This window comes from Pogoniulus pusillus, chromosome 20 (genome assembly GCF_015220805.1).
Source record: "Pogoniulus pusillus isolate bPogPus1 chromosome 20, bPogPus1.pri, whole genome shotgun sequence".
In the NCBI taxonomy this organism is placed as follows: domain Eukaryota; kingdom Metazoa; phylum Chordata; class Aves; order Piciformes; family Lybiidae; genus Pogoniulus; species Pogoniulus pusillus.
This window is the reverse complement of record NC_087283.1, coordinates 18,602,400-18,612,584: the sequence shown is the minus strand read 5'-3', so window position 1 is coordinate 18,612,584 and position 10,185 is coordinate 18,602,400.

The window sequence follows — 10,185 nt, the reverse complement described above, 5'->3', positions numbered from 1 at the left end:
ATCTTTGCCTGCAAAATGGGCACTGCAATATATTGGAAAACCTTATTAAAAGAAAAAACAATTTTATAGTTGCATTATTTAATGTACTCTAATTAAATTCTGAAAATGTGAAGTTAATCTTGATGAATGCTTTGGTTCTAGGAAGAACACATAGTTCTAGCTTCTCATTAGAGTACCAGGCTTAGCCTAAGTTTAGTTAATATTATAAAACAAACTTGCCATCAAGGAACTAACCTGAAGCAGATTTTAAGAAACACATCTGCAGTCGATAATCTTGAAGGGTAAATAGCTTCATGGGCAAACTCGTTGAAAGCATATTCTATATTGGATATGAAATTCTTGTGCACATGTATAAATGGGGTAATTCTTGGGCTCTGGAGGCCTGATACAGGGCTTTGGGTAGACCCTCAGCTACCAGGGTCTGTTTGCACACAGTTCATAAACAGCATGATTTGGAACTCAGTCATGTCCTGTGGTTTCCTCATATCCTTCATATTGGATGAAAAATAAGCTGTCATTCATGGCATTGTGGAAACAGAACTACTTAAAAAGACAGTTATTGAATGTGGCAAATTATCTGTGGTTTATAGCCTTTAAATCAAAGGTTGTTACCTATCTGAAAGTGACTGTGATAGCTGTAGGAATCAGTGGTGGAAATTTGAGGGGACATTTAAGGAGATCAGGCTTAATTATCACAATGTTCTTTCAAGAATAAAAGCTGCAAAAGTAATACTGAGCAAATGTACAACCAGAATGTTACATACCACATGTATGTTGAAATGGGTATCTACTGCTATAAAGCTCTTGAGGGAGGAAGAGGCCTTCAGTTTAACCCAGCTTTCCCCAGAGTCAACATTAATACTGAGCTATTTTGAAGTGCTGTGCAAATGAGAAGAAAAGAACATCCCTCCTCTATCCACCAGGCAATGCTGTTGTGTTGAATTCAAGGTCAGTGGGGTTTTCCCCACTAGTAAACATGAGAATCTTGCATTTCAATAAACTAAAAGTATGTTCGTGAAGAGCCACCAGCACTGTGATCAAATAAAGCTGTTCGTGTTAGTAGTATACACCCACCCCATCAGAGGAATGAAGAGGTTTTGCCAGTAGAGATGTGATTGTGATGGATACAAGATAGGGAGAATAGATTGATCTATATAAATGTGAAGTATTTAGTGGTATTCTTCGGCTCCAGATAATGAAATGCCATCGAGGAGGCAGTTAAATTTCTGTTTATTGACAAGTATCTACTGCAGTGAAGAGCCTGCCAGGAGCATGGTCTATGTTTTGAATTGATTTTTATATCCTGCTAACTCCCCATTTGTGCATGACACATGCCCAAGTGCTGGCATGGAATTAAGTACTTCTGCCTATAGTCATAATTTATCTGTTACCTTGTCTATGATTATTCCTCTTCAAATGATTCCCCCTTCCCCCTTGCAAATCATAGCAGAAGGAAGACCTGTGCTTGTCCCTCTAATGACAGCCCTCAGGGATTTGAGCTACTTGAATATTTACTTTATACTGTCAATACTTTGTTAATATTTCCAAGATGACTGAAGCTTTGGGATCTGCCTCAGTGCAGTAGCAGCTGTGAAATCTGTTTGGTGAAGAAGAATAATTTCTTGACTCAAAGCATGGCTTTGTTTTGCTCTTAAGGGTCTGGCAATGAGTGCTAAGTGATGTTAAGGGTGGCATGACATGAGTGAGACAAGAGCAATGCTGGTGAAATGCAACCATGATCTCTGTGGAGATAGGCCATGTGGCTGCTTATGTCAGATACTCATTTACTGCTTCCCTTGCTCGTCCTCACTTAAGGCCTCTATACTTCTTGGTTAATCTTGTGAAATTCTTGGCTGGCATCTTGGTACTTTCACTGTTAATCTGAGACCAGATTGCACTGACCTTCCTCTTCCCTCTTTCTCCATAGATGGAGAAGGCAGGATTTCTCACTGTCTACTCTATGCTCAAGTGCACAAAGGTATTCAGGCCGTGTTTTCACTGCTATGCCATAGGTGCTCCATACCTTTTATTCACAGAGACAAGATTTGCCTGATTTCCTGTTCTGCAGGCTGGGAAGTTGGCATGCTAGTCACAGGCCAAAACCACCTTTTTTAAAAAAAGACTTTTCAAAAGGAATTCTAGAATTCAATAAACAGTTTCATGTGTTGAATCATAATAGAAATTGCACTAAAGTGACCAGTTAAAATTTCATTCAGGTGGTATCAGTTTAAAGAACAAAGAATTTAGCAATGTGCGTGCCTAGTTAAAAAAACAACAGATAATGGTTTGGAATATGTCGTGCGTGGCTGAGATGCTGCTGAGAAGTGGGCTGAAGCCGAGCTTTGCTGGCAGCACGCTGTGCTGCTATAAAGACGATCTTTGCTCTTCAGGCTGGCAGGAATTGCTGTGGGGCACTTGCCTCCTGCAATGAGGAAATGCCTTGAACACGGCTCAGTCATTCCTCACTCTCTCCTGGCTGAAGGCTCTGCGGCTTTGGATGACTTTCCTTTGGCTTGAAGGGATGGTCACCAAAATGCAGACCCTGAAGGACATGAGGAGGAGGGAGGGAAAAGCTTTCCCTACCAAAGTACAAAGTATGCGTAGCAGGGTATGCATGAGACTCATGAAAGATAGTACAACAGTTCTTCTCTTTAAAGGATTGATTTTGTAAATGCATTTTCACACTTAGTCTCCACAAAATATCCTTCCTTTTGATGTTTTAAGTACCTTTCATCTTTCTGAATAGCTTGGTATTACCCCAAAATATCAAACACAAAGAGAACAAAATCCTGCAAGCCTCCTGCTTGGCAGCCTCTTGCTCTGCATCGAGCACTGAAAGAGACAGAGCTACTTTCTCTGCTGCCTTTGCTACACGAGCTTGTTTGGGGGCTGCGATTTGAGTTTGGGCTTGGTGAAGGCTCTTTTCATGAGCTCTCGCTGGTGGTGCTGTTGCAGTGATTTACTTAAGCCAGCAGGTGGCATTGTTTGCCTGGCTACTGGACTCCACAGTCTATCTGAGCGCCTTACCTGGAGTGAAGGGTTTCAGGATTGCTCTTCCTTTTCAGATGCTTGTCTATAACAGCCTGCTGGCTGACTGGGAATAAAATCAAACCAGATGCATTGCCGTGACAACTGCAATAACTCTCCCTCGCTCTCCTCTAAACTCATCAATTTGCAAAGCCTCTTCCTGGCATTGTAGAGGCTCTTCTCTCAAACTTCAGGGGCACTTTTAGTTTACATCCACATCTGATAAATGCCCTTCTGAATAAGCTGCCTACCTTGGGATTGTATGCAGGAATCTAATGAGGGTGCAGCGTATTTCCAGATTTAGGAGAAGACTAGCAGAAAACTGGGTAGGTCTCATGAACTTTATTTATCTTCACACCAGTTTGCAGAAACTCCTTTGGCACTTTTGTAGTGTGCTATGTAGCATCTACAGCAGCTCAGTTCATGCCAGAGTTATTCAGGTCATATTCCCTTATTTAAATATGATTCTTCAGAATTTTAGCATTGACAAACAAGGAAGCTACAACTTCTATGAAGATACAAGTATTACAGCTGCCTTTGTTTCTGGGAGGTACTTCTTTACCTGCTGTAGTTAATTTTACTCATGTCTCTCTTCAATAAAAAAATGGAATAGCAATTCTGAATCATTTGCTCATCCTGGCATTCCTGATGCAGCTGAAAACAGTGCATTTCCCATTTGATTTTTCACTTTTGAGAAACAAGAATGTATTCCCACAAAAAGTGTGAAAGCCAGAAGGGCCTCTTCTCTCATAACATTTTGATTAGGAAATGTGGGGAGGTGGTTCTCCTCTGGCGCCGTGTTGTGCTGAGGAAGGGATATGGAGCTGGCAGTATGGATTCTCTTCTGGCTTGGAGAGATCTTTGCACTTAAGTAGCAAAGTATTTAGTTAGGATTCACAATACACTGACAAGGTGGTGAATCATCGTCTCTGCTCTCTGAGTAAAGAAACAAGAACCAGTTCAAAATAGGAAAAAAGGGGATTTCAAAACTGAACACCTAAATGGATGTTGTAACATCCATTTGTTGTTCTCAAGCTGTTCAGGTTCCATGTAGCATAGCCTTTTCCAGTAGTGATTAAAATACTAAAGAAGAACAAAATATTCCAAACACATGAAGGAGGTGACTTAAGTTTGATGCTTACTTGTAAAGATAAAAAAAGTGAGAAGAAAAGTGTTCCTGTGATTCTAGACTACTTCAACTTCATAAAAGTAAAATTCCCCATGAATTCAGGCCTGCACTGCCAGTGTGTAACGACCTTTGAACAGGCAGAGATTACTTAGGAAGACCAAAAGCTGCCAGTGTGCCCTAGAAACATAACAATTTTCATTATGATGTTATTTTGATTTTCAGAGACCACATCCAGTTTTGCATGGCTAGAATTTACGAAGCAGAACTTTTAGAGGACTAGCATTATTTTAAAAGAAGTATTTAATTTTTTTTTGTGCACAGAGGCCCTGCAAGGTTTCAGAATCCACAGAGCTTTCCATTTCAGAGGATTCTTTCCTGTGTTTTTAGGAACTTTGCAGATTCCTGAATCTGGTTTTGGGACTTTCCCCCTAATTGAATCCAGGCTGAAATGCTGGAGTCATGTATTCAGTCAATTAGTGCAAATATATTCTCCAAATTCATTTAGTGGGTGCAAGTAGCTTTTATTTAGCACTGCTCATAGCGCTGTGTCTCCAGCATATTTTCACACTCGTGCAAAGGATGCAGGGATGTTCATATTTTGGAGCTTTCCAAGAAGGGCACTGGAGAAAAGCTACTCACTGGGAAAGCTGATTGTATAGTACCAGTCAGCAGTCATGCTCAGCTGCTGTTCAAGAGGCTTTCATGAGGGTGGTTGAGTTGCAGAATCAGCTGCACAGCTTTTCTTGAGATTCCCATTGTGTGATTCCTTCTAGTCACTGTAATGCTGGTAGAGGCAGTTTTGGATAGTAGATGTACCATAGTTCTGAGACAGGCCCGTGTGGCTTGGAAGGATGGTGGCACAGAGCCAGCAGTCTCTTAGGGACAGTTGGGACAGTTTTTAGTGGAGGGGAAAAGAAAAAGTTTCTTCCATGTTGTGCAAGATGAGTGCTACACAATTGAATTAAATGTGCCCAGAACTTTTCTTATGGCTGCCTTAACTAAAAGGTGTCATAAGGAGCCAGCAGGTGGAAAAATAATGGTATAGTCAAACTACAAAGGAATGTCTGACTGGCCAGGTAGGTGGGAACACTTTGTCTGTTTTCTCCTTCCTGACTACTTGTGTTGCTTTGTGACCACTAATGGAGTGCTTTTGCATGGTTTGATTGTTAAGTGTTATGCGGTAAAAGTGTGCAACAGGTTAAAATCTGCTGCAGTGCCTGTTTTGTGGCAGAGCAAAGATCTCATAGCATTATAGGGCCACGAGGATGATCAGAGGGCTGAAGCACCTCTGCTGTGAGCACAGACTGAAAGAATTGGGGCTGTTCAGTCTGGAGAAGGGGAGGCTCTGAGGTGACCTTCTTGTTGCCTTCCAGTATCTGAAGGGGACCTACAAAAAAGCTGAGGAGGGACTTTTAGGCTATCAGGTAGTGACAGGGCTACAGGGAATGGAGCAAAGCTGGAGGTGGGGAAAGTCAGACTGGATGTGAGGAGGAAATTCTTCATCGTGAGAGTGGTAAGAGCCTGGAATGGGTTGCCCAGGGTTGAGGCCCCGTCTCTGAATGTGTTTAAGGCCAGGCTGGATGAGGCTGTGGGCAGCCTGATCTAAGGTAGAGTGTCCCTGCCCATGGCAGGGGAGTTGGAACTAGATGATCCTTGTGGTCCCTTCCAACATGACTGATTCTATGATTCTGTAAGCGGTTTGTATTTAATAGCTTTCTGGATTTATTAGTGAGTGTGGCTTCCACTAATTCAATGTGTAGGATTGCTAACAGTGGAAAAATCAGTTGTATTTCTTGTGCTGAAAGTAACCTGGTAAGAATGTCATCTGCAAGCATCTGTTGGGTTGGGATATGAGGGCACAGTTATGTCTGTGATTGGAGAGATGCCAGGCAAGGGGCCTGTGATGAAATGTAAATATTGTATTAAAGGTGAGATTTTAATCTTCATTTCCCTGCTAAAATCTACTGATGCCTACTGTTGTTATCTTTGTTTTGAAGTATGCACACCTCAATTCAATATGCTGGGAATGGTGAATCAGCTCTTTACTACACTCTTACCCACAGAAGTCAGCAGGGATTCCTGTGTTGAGAAGAAATAGATTCAGATCCTGAGTAGAATGAAGCTCTGGAGCTGTCACTTCTTTTAACCATTACTTTTGCTTTCAGTTTTGATGTTAGGACTTTGTAAATGTTTAGGGTTAAAATTTAGTAATTTTGGAAAATTAAATGCTTGGTTGTCTTTCCAAAAAGCATGTTTGCCACATAGCAAGATGCGCTGTGCTTAGAGTAGACAAAGTGAGGAGTACATATTGAGGGCATGACCCTATGGTGATAAGCATCACTTTACCCTGGGAAATAAATGGTTTTTAAAAGGGTTTAAAATAACCCTGTTTTGAAGTCTTCAGATTAATGCCACCTCGGTGTAGGTGATTATGTATAAAACTTGCCAAAACCAACATTGCCGATGATGTGGATAGGCTCCTGCTGGGCCTTCTTAAAAATGCTCCGTGGGCTTAGGCAGGAGGTGATTACCTTGGTCTGGTTTAGGCACATCTATAGTTATTTGACTCCTAAATACTTTAGAAAATATGCCCAGAATCCTGATGTGCTATTGATTTCCTGTGCCCCTAATGGATTTTCTCTGAGAGCTAAATAGACTAAATTCCTTGCCCTATTCTACCTCATTTCTCCGTTTTCTGTCACACTTTTTGTCTTGTTTATTTTAGACATTAGGACCTTTGACACAGGGACAGAGCTTGCTGTCACTTTGTCATGCATTGCATACCAAATATCCACTCTTAACTGTGAACTTCTTAATGCAGTTATGCAGTATTTTATGCAAACATAAATGAGTATCGATACATATTTTTTAGAAAAAACATAATACAGTAGTTAGCATTAAAATTCTTATGTGACCTTTCTGGCTTGAATAAACAAAACTGCCTTATTCTGAACTTGAAATGAAAAGTAGAAATGAAGAATCTAGGTAGGAGATGTATTAACGGCCAAGGAAGTGCTGATATTTAAATGGAAAAGCTCTATTTAAGCTCATGGTTTCACTGAATAATCCAGTGATTCAAGCAGAGAATCTGCTTGCAGCTTCTGCAATGGTATTTCCCAGTTCTTTTTGTCCATAGTAGAGAATATGAAGGGGAAGTGGTCTTGTTTCTTAGAGTAGGTTTGAACTGGTCATTTACAGGTGATGGCTAACACCTACTTGCCAAGTTTCTTGTTTTTTGGTTTTTTTTTGATCCCGATGTCTAGTTGTTTAGGTAAGAAACAAAGCTGAGAGAACAAAAGAGTAAAGAGGTGATAAAAGTGCAGTGAAACCAGAACAAAATCTGTAAAGGCCACGAATGCTTTGATATATTATGCATTTCCTCAAAGGACTTGCTTGAAGCAAAAGCCAAAGCAAAACCTGAAAGCTGATGATCTGTTAGGCTGGTGCTCTACCTTTTGGGTTGGAAATTTATTCCCTTTTAGCTTCAAGATATTCCTAGATTCAAAAATGTGACATGAAAAATGAGAGGAGCCAGAATTTACCTGTTTGAGCGTAGAACTAAGCTGTAATTGGACACAGAAAATCAGTGATATAAGAGACTGAGGACTGAGGCAGTGTTACACAATGCCACATAGGAAGGCATCTAAATTGTAAGAATGGATGAAAGATGTTATTCAGGAGAAAAGAGTCCTAAAATGGGATTTTAAAAGTGTATAAGCAGAAGTCTCTTTGGCCACATGGGAAGCAACATAGAAAGGATTTTCAGGTTAGGTCCTGCTACTTCATACTTCGGAGCTGTTGAACAAGACAATTGTCATTGGCCTTGAAAAGTACATGTTTCCTAATGGAACAGAAAACCATGCAAATGCAGGTATTTCATCAGCCTTGCCATGCCTTCAAATGGGGAGAAATATCTCTCTCTTTAGAATACTCAGTACAACAGTCAGTACATTGGCCGATTGTTGGCTTTTGCGTGCAGGACTTCCTCCTGCTTTGCCTGATAGCATAGTCAACTGCTGCCCTGTAGCAGTGAACTCTTCCTGTGCTGTTAATTCTGCCTAAGTGCAATTAAGGGACTTGAAAGGGAGAGCAATGGAGAGAGGCAGTGGCCAGAATTGTCCATTATAAGTGCAACCCCAGAAAAAATTAAGTCTCTGTGGTTTGACTAACTGTATGATGTGATGCTAGGTGGGAGACCTGTGGTTGAATTGTCCAGTTCCTTGGGTAGTGGTGGTTAGGAACTTCGTGCAGTGAGGGTGATAGGTCTTCATCATTGCCTGATGTCTAGCTGAAGAATATGAAGCCGCTTTCAGTCCTTTTGGCAGCAGCGTTATGGCTGCTGTAATAACCATAGGAAAGACGGAACAAAGTTGTGAAGCAATCCAAGGTTAAAGCAGTGGTTAGGGACACAGAAACGGACCCACTTGAATAGCTTAATGCTGTAAATTCCTGTCTTTTAGGAAGGGGAGACCACCTCCAAATAACCCAAGGGACAGACTGCCAAGCTCCAGGCTAATCTAAATTAAAACAATTATCCTCTTACAATTTCAAGTTTATTTTGGCAATGCTAGCAAATTCTTAACAGCAAAGTGAGTTATTCACTCAGGAGAAGTTCAGAGAAGTCTCAGAGGGAAGTACTAGGCAGTAACAGACAGCTGAAAGCTCAACAGTTTTGTGTTTTGTCACCCTTCGGTTCATTGTGCAGAGAGTCTGCAGCAGGGTTAGCAGAGGACATAGAGACCTGTAGTGATGTGAGGTTCTTTATTCTTATCTCCCTTTTTCAGAGGATCTTGGTGCTTGTCTGGGAGAGTTTGAGCATACTTGTGGCGAAGCTGGATGAAGCTAAACTTCAGGAGTATGCTAGAAGTTGGGGGATTTGCAAAAAGAGGTGAAAGAATGAGGCAGAGATTTTGTCTGCAGGCAGTGTGACGACAGCCTTCCTGGTACTGGCCAGCCTGGTCACGTTAGCAGCTGCTGTGACTTCCTTCTGAATGGTCACTCATTCAGCTATAGCAGCTATAGAGAAAGTACATATTTGAGCAATAAGCTGTGGATTCTTTTGAAATTTTGGATTGCTGTCTCCACTGGTGCTACTGAGAAAAAAAGAGCTGTGCAGACAACTTGTACCTCACAGTACTCCTACCTCACTGCATTGTGCTTTGCTCAGAATGCAGTGTATTGTGTAGAGAAGGGGAAAACTGGTGCAATGTGCTAAGCAGGTGATGGTCCATTAGCATTCAGGTAGTTGGACTAGATGATCCTTGCAGGTCCCTTCCAACTGAAATAGTCTATTCTTACATTAATTTAAAATTCTTTATATATATATGTGTGTGGCCACGAGCTGTTTGTGCATGTGTGCACACATGCAGGCATATATTTAATACATGAATTTCAAAGATTATTATATCTTTTTTAAGAATTATAGACATGAATTTTAAAACCTGACAGTCCAAGGCTAGAAGAAGCCATTGCTTTGCTTAATCCATCCTCATTTAGTCCACGCCGGGATTGTTTTCCCAATTATGCTGTATTATCACCAGAAATAGCTTGTCTGAGTGAAGGATATTCTCCAAAAAGGCAGGAAGCCTTCATATTGAGACATGAAAAACCTCAATCAAACAAAGGCACTTAAACCTCACTTCTCACTTGTTTTGGTAGCTTTGCAGATGGGTTTATTTTTTTTACCACTAGTGAAATATGTGGGTTTTCCAGATGTGTTGTTTTCTAGGCAATGGTTCATGCCATAGCTTTATTAGATGGGAGAGTTCTGAGGTAATACCAGGGTTTCCTAATATTTGTCTCAATTATGAAAAGACTAATTTGAGATCTTATTATAAATATTTTTAATGTCATAATGATAATGAATCTATACTGTTGCATTATCTTGATCATTTTTAATAACATATACCTGGGAAATGTGAGTTCTTTTATTTCTGCATGTAAAGACTTGCTGTTGCAACTGGGCTGGGGGGAAGTCATACACCCAGCTCCCTGATTATTTGTGTGTGAACTCGTGGTTGTTTGTGTAA